This window comes from Watersipora subatra, chromosome 8 (genome assembly GCF_963576615.1).
Source record: "Watersipora subatra chromosome 8, tzWatSuba1.1, whole genome shotgun sequence".
Lineage (NCBI taxonomy): Eukaryota > Metazoa > Bryozoa > Gymnolaemata > Cheilostomatida > Watersiporidae > Watersipora > Watersipora subatra.
In genome coordinates, this window is record NC_088715.1 from 12,956,728 (window position 1) to 12,970,110 (window position 13,383).

General features: G+C 34.3%; 1 long non-coding RNA gene across 3 annotated transcripts in view; it reads left to right on the forward strand.

The window, feature by feature from the left end:
• The window catches only part of LOC137401688 (uncharacterized), a 170,038-nt gene that overhangs the window by 16,355 nt on the left and 140,300 nt on the right, over positions 1 to 13,383 (forward strand). The window contains exon 5 of one of the 3 annotated variants that reach the window (XR_010979376.1): positions 1,926 to 2,446. The exons of the other annotated variants lie outside the window; for them this stretch is intronic. This is a non-coding gene — a long non-coding RNA (uncharacterized lncRNA). Of the gene's footprint in view, positions 1 to 1,925; positions 2,447 to 13,383 lie in introns of those variants that run through there. 3 annotated transcript variants of the gene reach the window in all.

The following is a 13,383-nucleotide window of genomic DNA, read 5'->3' on the forward strand; positions in this document are numbered from 1 at the left end:
TTTTGCTGTTTGATGACATTTGCTCTAAGTTGCCCGTCTTTTTTTACTTTTGTTTTACCGAATATCATTGCATTATGAAGACATTTAGATATATTTTAAAAAAAGTTTCAAAACTTTAGCTCGTGAGACAAATTGCCCAGGGGTACTGACACGCATTGGCAAGGTCATCTAGAGTTCAAAAGGTTAAGGTTGTTAATCCAATACCTATTCGTAGGCGTGTAGCATTCAGTTTTTAGTCATAGACCTATTTATATCATTTTAGAATTAATATTTAGTCACCCTTAGCTTTATATATTCCGTCATAGAGGTATTCATTGGTTGATTGTTTTCATGGCTCTGTAAAATGACCCCTGATTGGTCAATTGTTAGAATTTTTTCCGTACCCATCTTGTTCATTTTAATTGTATATGACTAGTGGGGGTCCTTCCACACAAAGCTGTCGTCAGAATAGTCACTTTTAAAATCAATGTCATCACTTTTAAAATCACTGTCGTCACTTTTAAAATCACTGTCGTCACTTTTAAAATCACTGTCGTCACTTTTAAAATCACTGTCACCTTTTTCAAGTTGGTAACCAAAACAACCTCTTTCTTCACATTCGTTATTTTAATACAAATATCTATACTGGTGGCACTGGGTTGCGTTAAAAATCTGAAACTCGCTCACTTTGAACTTATGCTAACCAAAAGCATGGCTCAACCAGCGACCTTCACAAACATATTAATGATGTTCGGGAGCGTTGCTGATTACTCCACGAAAAGTGACAGCCGTCTTAGGTTCTTAAAGCTATATTTCTTGTAGTGAAAATAGACCGAGATTGTCTTTAATAATCACTGTCAGTCACAGACTTGGAAACGGATTTGCTGTCAATGTCGTGGCATTTCATTGCTTTAATTATTTGGCAGTCTATAAATGCTGGGCCAGATGCTTCAAACCAAAACTAGTGGAGTTTCGGTTGACCGTGGTGATTTATGAACAAATAATAAGTTAGTAAAGGTACGGCTACACGTAACAAAATTTCCGTTGGTTCTAACCAAAACCACGAAGTGATTGAAACACACAGAATTATTCTGTGCCGCTAGAATCGTGCTAGCAAGCACGATCTCAGCAGCTTTGCAATTAGTATAGTCCAAGAGACGTATAATGACACACAATAAAAGTATAAGTGCAAATCAACATAGTACACACGATGCAACTGCTTAGATTGCGTTATTGAATGTATTTATTGTTTGGACGCTATAGCTACAATTTGTTTATTTTTTAATTATATTTCCTTTTTAGCAGCAAAAGTTTTATGGTAGAGAATGTTGACATCTCTAGCGCAAACAAGTCAGTTGCATCGTATTTACTATGGTAACTTTCTGTAATATTTTTCTTGTGTGTCGCATTATGTTTTCGGACTACATATATCTTAAAATTTGCTAGAGTCGTGCTCACTAACCAACAATAGCGCGACTTAAACAGTTACATCATGTGTTCTATGTTGAAATGCTTTCGTACTTTTATTGTGTGTCGCGATACATGTCTTGGACTATACTAATTGCTAAAGCTGCTAGAATCATGCTCGCTAATAATTTGTTTAATCTGTTAAAAGCGTTTCGTCGACGAACTCGGTGGGCATGCACAGCTCAAATAATTCTGTGAATTTCGACCGATTAATTCTGCATTTTTCGTGATTTCGGTCAGAACTCAGAACCAACGAAAAATTCGTTACGTGCAGCCATACCTTTAGTAATCCTACTTACGCAATCCTCGTCACCTACATTGATAAATGGTCGTCTTGTCTGTCACTTTTTAAATATCCCTGTCGTCGGATCGTCAGAATCGTCACAAAACATGGGAGGACCCCCTCTAGTGTCTTATAGACCTATTCTATTTATCCATTGTCAGTTTATAATCTCGGAACCATTTCATTCCTTTTTTAGAGTCGCGTTCCTATGGCTGACATAAAAATCAAACCCTTATCGCTCAGTACTCGAAGAGAAAAACTGACAGCGTAGATGTAACAAAGAGATTGCCTCTCCGAAGGCAGGTCAAATTACAGTTCGTTAAATGACATTTTATCCATGTATTACTATAGGATCAACTCATAGACGCATAGACTTCATATTCATCTTTAGCCTCATTTCCTCTCCAATATTAGTTCTGGCTAGTTTTGACGCTTACAAATGGCCGGTTTATACACTCGGACTTGTTAAATTTTTATATGATATTTGTCATTTGAAAAAATTTTGTTTTGACAACAAATTTGCTGTTTTTGCATTTCTGCCAGATTCTTTGCTACATGCTCATATAAGTAGACACTTGATGAGTAATTTCATAAAACTACCATGAAGCCGCTTCACTCTATTGATATATTTCAATAGAATTTACTCAATGTCAATAGTATGTAGGAATAATAGGAAACTGACTGTAGTTTACTATGAATATTGATATTATAGAGAAATACAGGTCTATGACTATTAAATATACTCTGATGTTAGCGGCTTACCTCCTTGACCTCTTGTTTGTCAAATGTATAACCAATAGGTGGATGGATAAACATTATTGTCAGAGATCATACTAACCATCGCAGCATCGAGAGTGTACCATCTTGAAGTCTTAGAGCCTAACCACAAAATACAAGTCTCTGTGATGGTGAGAGCCACTCGTAAATTGTAAGCGAGTCTTTTCCATGACAATAGAAAAAATTGAAGCAATCTTTCTTAGAGTTAGCATGCATTGACGTCTTCTCAATAATACCAGTTTTTCTCTAATTATAACCCAGATACGGCATTCCAACGTTGAGAAAAAAACTAGATGAAATAAAAATGGCATGGCTTGATGTTGCGTGTATAACGAGGTAAATAATCACGTTTTCATCAGGACTTATATAATGATTTTATGGAGCATCGTGTGACGTCTCAGCCCATCATCATGTGAGATACGGGGAGTTAGAGATGAGTGAAAAAGCCTAGCATAACTACAAACATTAAAAACAGTTGAAAACATAGCCCTACCATCGACAGCGAGTCATAAATACTCCATAGTTTAAAAAGAACAAAATTTGACCTAAATTTTCCATTGGATTAACTCTCGAAATTATAAACCTACTTTCTATTGCTCATGAAATGCCAGGTTGTTGAAAACAACATTTTCTAATAAGAATAAATAATGTCCAAACAAGCGATTCCATTGCGTATTAGCAAATGATGTCCTTTTCAGTCGATCATTCGCAAACATGCAAATGCATTGCATATCAAGAAATGTCTTTTTCAGCAAATCATTTGCAAACAAGCGAATCCATGCTGACAAAAATGCATTAACAAAAAGCAAATATATTAGGTTTTGCTAAATACTTTAAAGTTTTTGAGCAGTTGTTTCACATTAGCCAACAGGAAGTCAGTTGATATTCAGGGTAACTCTTCGACTGCAGTTCTCTCAGTAGTGAAGTCTGGCCATATGTGGCTGTGTGAAAGATTATATTTATTTCTGTCAGCCGGTAACTTGTCTTTTGGAATACTGTGACACATCAGGAAGGTGCTTGTTTGTATTCTCCCAAGCATACTCATCTCCTTAAAAACTGCCTTATCGTTTTGTCATTCTTATAATATGCAATAAGTAATTAAAATGAATATATATTTTTTGAGAACTGCTCACGTTGAAAAGGGAACAAGTTGTATGGACTAATATAACGAATGTCATTATCCGCTTTTTTGTAATAGAAGTTCTGATTGGCTGCCAAATTACATTTAGACGCTTAAAATAGCATACTGTTTCATATCATGTATTTAAACACCTACAGTACTGAGCATGCTGCTAACATGAAGAGTGCTGCTGTTGGTCACACTTATGACAGGGCATCAAAAACACCAGCACCTCGATTTGTAGCACTGTGTGCGTCAGTATAAATAGACCTTTGCTAGACTGGAACCAACCAAAGTGTCAGGATCTTTGTAAGGTCAAAGTCATCGCTCAGTTTCCTTTCAGTTCTTTGGCGCATTGCTGTGCTTGCTAGCATTGGTGTGTCCTGACTGCAGCTGTCTACCCCTTCAGCTTCACTATGCATTTGATTGGAGTGTGTAGCCTGGCCTAATGGCCGCTATTTTAATAGTCAACATTTAATCTGTTTGCTTGACAGCTAAGGCTATGTTGACTTACTGAAATAGATTGTTTTAAGCCTGGTTCTCATATACGTCGCAAAGCACCGGTGACAGCACCGCAGGCTATTTGCAATGAAATGGGAACCTACACGCCGAGGACCGCCGGTAGTTGTCGGCGGCAACGCAACAGTTTAGCACTGTTCAATTTTTTGCAAAAGGCTGGAGGCAAAACCTTTCCAAAATGCACTGTACGGGTGAAGGTCACCATTATAGAAACGGCATGACGAGACTTAGACTTAGACTTAGACTTAGACTTAGGAAGATACTAAAAAAATCATCATGTTAGGCAATAATGTGCCATTTAATGTAACTATGTTGCCAGTAGTATTTAAATCATGGTGCACCTGGTAAAAATACGCCGTATTAACCGAAAATGCCCCAGGCCAATACACAAAAGGCTGTGTGTTCAATACCAATGCATGGCAATATCTTTTTCAAAGCTCTGGGAATCAGTTCAGACAGACTGATTGACACATCAGTTGTTATTACAAAAACATTACGCCTGGAAACAATACGCCGTATTAACCAAAAATGCCACGGGCCAATACGCAAAAGACTGTGTGTTCAATACCAATGCATGGCAATATATTTTTCAAAGCTCTGGCAATCAGTTCAGACAGACTGATTGACACAGCAGTTGTTGGTACACAAAGGTTTTTTTTCTGTGGAAAACAAACCGTTAGCATTTTAATTTGGCCGGGCACATCTCACAAAATCATCTTGATAGTAGTTTTTGAACTTTTTCCGGTAATTGCTATTCAACATGTTTATGTGTGTGCTTCGAAAATGTGTATAGCTGATATAAACAATGAATAGATTTGGTTCTATTAGCGCTATTCAAAGTCACCACTTTCAATGAGAGCTTAAGTTCGAGATGTTTGAGGCAGACTTCTTACATCAAAAGTAGAAAGTTTTGCAGACGACTTGTGCCATTAAGTATTAGAACAATTCACTGTCACCTGTCGTCTGCTTAAACTATTGTTTCAAAATACACGCAGGGATTAAAACAAGCCTCTCCGGCACTCCGCGAGTTCCAGTCATGTTATGAAATCGATTAAAGAATTGAAATAGTACAATTTTGTACAATAGTCAAATTTTTTATTCGACCATCTTATTATAGATTTTTTTCCATCATAGAACTTAACGTTTTTCTATAAACTCATGTAGACGAATGTGAAAATGTATGCTACCACAGCTTGCAGAGAACTCTTTACTATAAAGCGTCAATTGCATTGCAATGTCAGACAGCAACCTCATTTCACAGTGTGAAGAATATGAGGCCCTTTAAGTTTTACGACTGCAAAAAATGTTTGGCAATGTAGCTTTTAAAACTACAATAAGGTTCAAAATGGCATAATTCTAATTTTATTATTAATACCTTTTATTAATAGTTATTTTCACATTATGTAATTTAAGCTATATTAACACGCTCTACTGTTGTTTTTACTAGTTCGCGCAATTTTAGGGCTAACTTACACGGTATAAACTCTGCTGAAAATCAAGCCTCAATAAATTCTAGGTGAGTAATTTCTCTGTTAAGATAGTCAAAAGTCAAAGACAAAGAAGCATTGTTCAATTGAAGTTAAAAGATATTTTTTTAAGTAGGTCAAACTCTTTAGATCAATATTTAAAAGTATGGTGAGAAAATAAATTTATAAACATACTTTTTCATAAACTAAGAAGTTCGTCATCAAAGACTGCAGGATAGTTGAAAATTACATCGAGTTATGGTAAACGAACTATGAAAGTAATTGTAGTAATTTTAAAAACTTTCGAAAAAGTCAAAATGGCTGTTATATTTTCACGGTTGAGCTATTAAATACCCATGCATGTTTTGAAAAGTTTTTTTTTATAGTCATGAATACAAGTCTGTCGCTGTAAACCTTTTTGGGCTCGCAAAAAGGAGAATAAAACAGTTTTCTCTTATTATATATGATACAATTAAAATGGAGCTCAGCGTAGAGTTGAAAAAACATTGCATTAGGAAGATACTAAAAAAATCATCATGTTAGGCAATAATGTGCCATTTAATGTAACTATGTTGCCAGTAGTATTTAAATCATGGTGCACCTGGTAAAAATACGCCGTATTAACCGAAAATGCCCCAGGCCAATACACAAAAGGCTGTGTGTTCAATACCAATGCATGGCAATATCTTTTTCAGAGCTCTGGGAATCAGTTCAGACAGACTGATTGACACATCAGTTGTTATTACAAAAACATTACGCCTGGAAAGAATACGCCGTATTAACCAAAAATGCCACGGGCCAATACGCAAAAGACTGTGTGTTCAATACCAATGCATGGCAATATATTTTTCAAAGCTCTGGCAATCAGTTCAGACAGACTGATTGACACAGCAGTTGTTGGTACACAAAGGTTTTTTTTCTGTGGAAAACAAACCGTTAGCATTTTAATTTGGCCGGGCACATCTCACAAAATCATCTTGATAGTAGTTTTTGAACTTTTTCCGGTAATTGCTATTCAACATGTTTATGTGTGTGCTTGGAAAATGTGTATAGCTGATATAAACAATGAATAGATTTGGTTCTATTAGCGCTATTCAAAGTCACCACTTTCAATGAGAGCTTAAGTTCGAGATGTTTGAGGCAGACTTCTTACATCAAAAGTAGAAAGTTTTGCAGACGACTTGTGCCATTAAGTATTAGAACAATTCACTGTCACCTGTCGTCTGCTTAAACTATTGTTTCAAAATACACGTAGGGATTAAAACAAGCCTCTCCGGCACTCCGCGAGTTCCAGTCATGTTATGAAATCGATTAAAGAATTGAAATAGTACAATTTTGTACAATAGTCAAATTTTTTATTCGACCATCTTATTATAGATTTTTTTCCATCATAGAACTTAACGTTTTTCTATAAACTCATGTAGACGAATGTGAAAATGTATGCTACCACAGCTTGCAGAGAACTCTACTATAAAGCGTCAATTGCATTGCAATGTCAGACAGCAACCTCATTTCACAGTGTGAAGAATATGAGGCCCTTTAAGTTTTACGACTGCAAAAAATGTTTGGCAATGTAGCTTTTAAAACTACAATAAGGTTCAAAATGGCATAATTCTAATTTTATTATTAATACCTTTTATTAATAGTTATTTTCACATTATGTAATTTAAGCTATATTAACACGCTCTACTGTTGTTTTTAATAGTTTGCGCATTTTTAGGGCTAACTTACACGGTATAAACTCTGCTGAAAATCAAGCCTCAATAAAATCTAGGTGAGTAATTTCTCTGTTAACACAGTCAAAAGTCAAAGACAAAGAAGGATTATTCAATTGAAATTAAAAGATATTTTTTATAAGTAGGTCAAACTCTTTAAATTAATATATAAAAGTATGCTGAAAAAAATAAATTTACAAACATACTTTTTCATAAACTAAGAGGTTGGTCATCGAAGACTGCAGGATAGTTGAAAATTACATCGAGTTATGGTAAACGAACTATGAAAGTAATTGTAGTAATATTAAAAACTTTCGAAAAAGTCAAAACGTCTGTTATATTTTCACGATATAGCTATTAAATACACATGCATGTTTTGAAAAGTTTTTTTTATAGTCATGAATACAAGTCTGTTGCTGTAAACCTTTTAGGGCTCGCAAAAAGGAGAATAAAACAGTTTTCTCAGTTTTATATGATACAATTAAAATGGAGCTCAGCGTAGAGTTGAAAAAACATTGCATTAGGAAGATACCAAAACAATGATCATGTTAGGTCATAATGTGTCGTCTAATGTAACTATGTTGCCAGTAGTATTTAAATCATGGTGCACCTCGAAACAATTTGCCGTATTAACCGAAAATGCCACAGGCCAATACACAAAAGGCTGTGTGTTCAATACCAATGCATGGCAATATCTTTTTCAAAGCACTTGGAATCAGTTCAGACAGACTAAATGACACAGCAGTTGTTATTACAAAAAGGGTTTTTTCTGTGGAAAACAAACCGTTAGCATTTTAATTTGGCCGGGCACATCTCACAAAATCATCTTGATAGTTGTTTTTGAACTTTTTCCGGTAATTGCTATTCAACATTTTTATGTGTGTGCTTAGAAAATGTGTATAGCTGATATAAATAATGAATAGATTGGGTTCTATTAGCGCTATTCAAAGTCGCCACCTTCAATGAGAGCTCAAGTTCGAAATGTTTGAGTCAGATTTCTTACATCAAAAGGAGAAGGTTTTGCAGACGACTTGTGCCATTAAGTATTACAACAATTCACTGTCACCTGTTGTCTGCTTAAACTATTGTTTTAAAATACATGTAGGGATTAAAACAAGCCTCTCCGGCACTCCGCGAGTTCCAGTCATGTTATGAAATCGATTAAAGAGATGAAATAGTATAATTTTGTCCAATGGTCAAATTTTGTTATTCGACCATCTTATTATAGATTTTTTTACATCATAGAATTTAACGTTTTTCTATAAACTCATGTAGACGAATGTGAAAATGTATGCTACCACAGCTTGCAGAGAACTCTTTACAATAAAGCGTCAATTGCATTGCAATGTCAGACAGCAACCTCATTTCACAGTGTGAAGAATATGAGGCGCTTTAAGTTTTACGACTGCAAAAAATGTTTGGCCACGTAGCTTTTAAAACTACAATAAGGTTCAAAATGGCATAATTCTAATTTTATTATTAATACCTTTTATTAATATTTATTTTCACATTATGTAATTTAAGCTATATTAACACGCTCTACTGTTGTTTTTACTAGTTTGCGCAATTTTAGGGCTAACTTACACGGTATAAACTCTGCTGAAAATCAAGCCTCAATAAATTCTAGGTGAGTAATTTCTCTGTTAAGATAGTCAAAAGTCAAAGACAAAGAAGCATTGTTCAATTGAAGTTAAAAGATATTTTTTTAAGTAGGTCAAACTCTTTAGATCAATATTTAAAAGTATGGTGAGAAAATAAATTTATAAACATACTTTTTCATAAACTAAGAAGTTCGTCATCAAAGACTGCAGGATAGTTGAAAATTACATCGAGTTATGGTAAACGAACTATGAAAGTAATTGTAGTAATTTTAAAAACTTTCGGAAAAGTCAAAATGGCTGTTATATTTTCACGGTTGAGCTATTAAATACACATGCATGTTTTGAAAAGTTTTTTTTTTATAGTCATGAATACAAGTCTGTTGCTGTAAACCTTTTTGGGCTCGCAAAAAGGAGAATAAAACAGTTTTCTCTTATTATATATGATACAATTAAAATGTAGCTCAGCGTAGAGTTGAAAAAACGTTGCATTAGGAAGATACTAAAAAAATCATCATGTTAGGCAATAATGTGCCATTTAATGTAACTATGTTGCCAGTAGTATTTAAATCATGGTGCACCTGGTAAAAATACGCCGTACTAACCGAAAATGCCCCAGGCCAATACACAAAAGGCTGTGTGTTCAATACCAATGCATGGCAATATCTTTTTCAAAGCTCTGGGAGTCAGTTCAGACAGACTGATTGACACATCAGTTGTTATTACAAAAACATTACGCCTGGAAAGAATACGGTGTATTAACCGAAAATGCCACAGGCCAATACGCAAAAGGCTGTGTGTTCAATACCAATGCATGGCAATATCTTTTTCAAAGTTCTTGGAATCAGTTCAGACAGATTGATTGACACAGCAGTTGTTATTACAAAAAGTTTTTTTTCTGTGGAAAACAAACCGTTAGCATTTTAATTTGGCCGGGCACATCTCTCAAAATCATCTTGATAGTTGTTTTTGAACTTTTTCCGGTAATTGCTATTCAACATGTTTATGTGTGTGCTTGGAAAATGTGTATAGCTGATATAAATAATGAATAGATTTGGTTCTATTAGCGCTATTCAAAGTTGCCACTTTCAATGAGAGCTCAAGTTCGAAATGTTTGAGTCAGATTTCTTACATCAAAAGGAGAAGGTTTTGCAGACGACTTGTGCCATTGAGTATTAGAACAATTCACTGTCACCGGTTGTCTGCTTAAACTATTGTTTTAAAATAGACGTAGGGATTAAAACAAGCTTCTCCGGCACTCCGCGAGTTCCAGTCATGTTATGAAATCGATTAAAGAGATGAAATAGTACAATTTTGTCAAATGGTCAAATTTTGTTATTCGATAATCTTATTATAGACTTTTTTACATCATAGAATTTAACGTTTTTCTATAAACTCATGTAGACGAATGTGAAAATGTATGCTACCACAGCTTGCAGAGAACTCTTTACTATAAAGCGTCAATTGCATTGCAATGTCAGACAGCAACCTCATTTCACAGTGTGAAGAATATGAGGCCCTTTAAGTTTTACGACTGCAAAAAATGTTTGGCAATGTAGCTTTTAAAACTACAATAAGGTTCAAAATGGCATAATTCTAATTTTATTATTAATACCTTTTATTAATAGTTATTTTCACATTATGTAATTTAAGCTATATTAACACGCTCTACTGTTGTTTTTAATAGTTTGCGCATTTTTAGGGCTAACTTACACGGTATAAACTCTGCTGAAAATCAAGCCTCAATAAAATCTAGGTGAGTAATTTCTCTGTTAACACAGTCAAAAGTCAAAGACAAAGAAGGATTATTCAATTGAAATTAAAAGATATTTTTTATAAGTAGGTCAAACTCTTTAAATTAATATATAAAAGTATGCTGAGAAAATAAATTTACAAACATACTTTTTCATAAACTAAGAGGTTGGTCATCGAAGACTGCAGTATAGTTGAAAATTACATCGAGTTATGGTAAACGAACTATGAAAGTAATTGTAGTAATATTAAAAACTTTCGAAAAAGTCAAAACGTCTGTTATATTTTCACGATATAGCTATTAAATACACATGCATGTTTTGAAAAGTTTTTTTTATAGTCATGAATACAAGTCTGTTGCTGTAAACCTTTTAGGGCTCGCAAAAAGGAGAATAAAACAGTTTTCTCAGTTTTATATGATACAATTAAAATGGAGCTCAGCGTAGAGTTGAAAAAACATTGCATTAGGAAGATACCAAAACAATGATCATGTTAGGTCATAATGTGTCGTCTAATGTAACTATGTTGCCAGTAGTATTTAAATCATGGTGCACCTCGAAACAATTTGCCGTATTAACCGAAAATGCCACAGGCCAATACACAAAAGGCTGTGTGTTCAATACCAATGCATGGCAATATCTTTTTCAAAGCACTTGGAATCAGTTCAGACAGACTAAATGACACAGCAGTTGTTATTACAAAAAGGGTTTTTTCTGTGGAAAACAAACCGTTAGCATTTTAATTTGGCCGGGCACATCTCACAAAATCATCTTGATAGTTGTTTTTGAACTTTTTCCGGTAATTGCTATTCAACATTTTTATGTGTGTGCTTAGAAAATGTGTATAGCTGATATAAATAATGAATAGATTGGGTTCTATTAGCGCTATTCAAAGTCGCCACCTTCAATGAGAGCTCAAGTTCGAAATGTTTGAGTCAGATTTCTTACATCAAAAGGAGAAGGTTTTGCAGACGACTTGTGCCATTAAGTATTACAACAATTCACTGTCACCTGTTGTCTGCTTAAACTATTGTTTTAAAATACATGTAGGGATTAAAACAAGCCTCTCCGGCACTCCGCGAGTTCCAGTCATGTTATGAAATCGATTAAAGAGATGAAATAGTATAATTTTGTCCAATGGTCAAATTTTGTTATTCGACCATCTTATTAAAGATTTTTTTACATCATAGAATTTAACGTTTTTCTATAAACTCATGTAGACGAATGTGAAAATGTATGCTACCACAGCTTGCAGAGAACTCTTTACAATAAAGCGTCAATTGCATTGCAATGTCAGACAGCAACCTCATTTCACAGTGTGAAGAATATGAGGCGCTTTAAGTTTTACGACTGCAAAAAATGTTTGGCCACGTAGCTTTTAAAACTACAATAAGGTTCAAAATGGCATAATTCTAATTTTATTATTAATACCTTTTATTAATATTTATTTTCACATTATGTAATTTAAGCTATATTAACACGCTCTACTGTTGTTTTTACTAGTTTGCGCAATTTTAGGGCTAACTTACACGGTATAAACTCTGCTGAAAATCAAGCCTCAATAAATTCTAGGTGAGTAATTTCTCTGTTAAGATAGTCAAAAGTCAAAGACAAAGAAGCATTGTTCAATTGAAGTTAAAAGATATTTTTTTAAGTAGGTCAAACTCTTTAGATCAATATTTAAAAGTATGGTGAGAAAATAAATTTATAAACATACTTTTTCATAAACTAAGAAGTTCGTCATCAAAGACTGCAGGATAGTTGAAAATTACATCGAGTTATGGTAAACGAACTATGAAAGTAATTGTAGTAATTTTAAAAACTTTCGGAAAAGTCAAAATGGCTGTTATATTTTCACGGTTGAGCTATTAAATACCCATGCATGTTTTGAAAAGTTTTTTTTTTATAGTCATGAATACAAGTCTGTTGCTGTAAACCTTTTTGGGCTCGCAAAAAGGAGAATAAAACAGTTTTCTCTTATTATATATGATACAATTAAAATGTAGCTCAGCGTAGAGTTGAAAAAACGTTGCATTAGGAAGATACTAAAAAAATCATCATGTTAGGCAATAATGTGCCATTTAATGTAACTATGTTGCCAGTAGTATTTAAATCATGGTGCACCTGGTAAAAATACGCCGTACTAACCGAAAATGCCCCAGGCCAATACACAAAAGGCTGTGTGTTCAATACCAATGCATGGCAATATCTTTTTCAAAGCTCTGGGAGTCAGTTCAGACAGACTGATTGACACATCAGTTGTTATTACAAAAACATTACGCCTGGAAAGAATACGGTGTATTAACCGAAAATGCCACAGGCCAATACGCAAAAGGCTGTGTGTTCAATACCAATGCATGGCAATATCTTTTTCAAAGTTCTTGGAATCAGTTCAGACAGATTGATTGACACAGCAGTTGTTATTACAAAAAGTTTTTTTTCTGTGGAAAACAAACCGTTAGCATTTTAATTTGGCCGGGCACATCTCTCAAAATCATCTTGATAGTTGTTTTTGAACTTTTTCCGGTAATTGCTATTCAACATGTTTATGTGTGTGCTTGGAAAATGTGTATAGCTGATATAAATAATGAATAGATTTGGTTCTATTAGCGCTATTCAAAGTTGCCACTTTCAATGAGAGCTCAAGTTCGAAATGTTTGAGTCAGATTTCTTACATCAAAAGGAGAAGGTTTTGCAGACGACTTGTG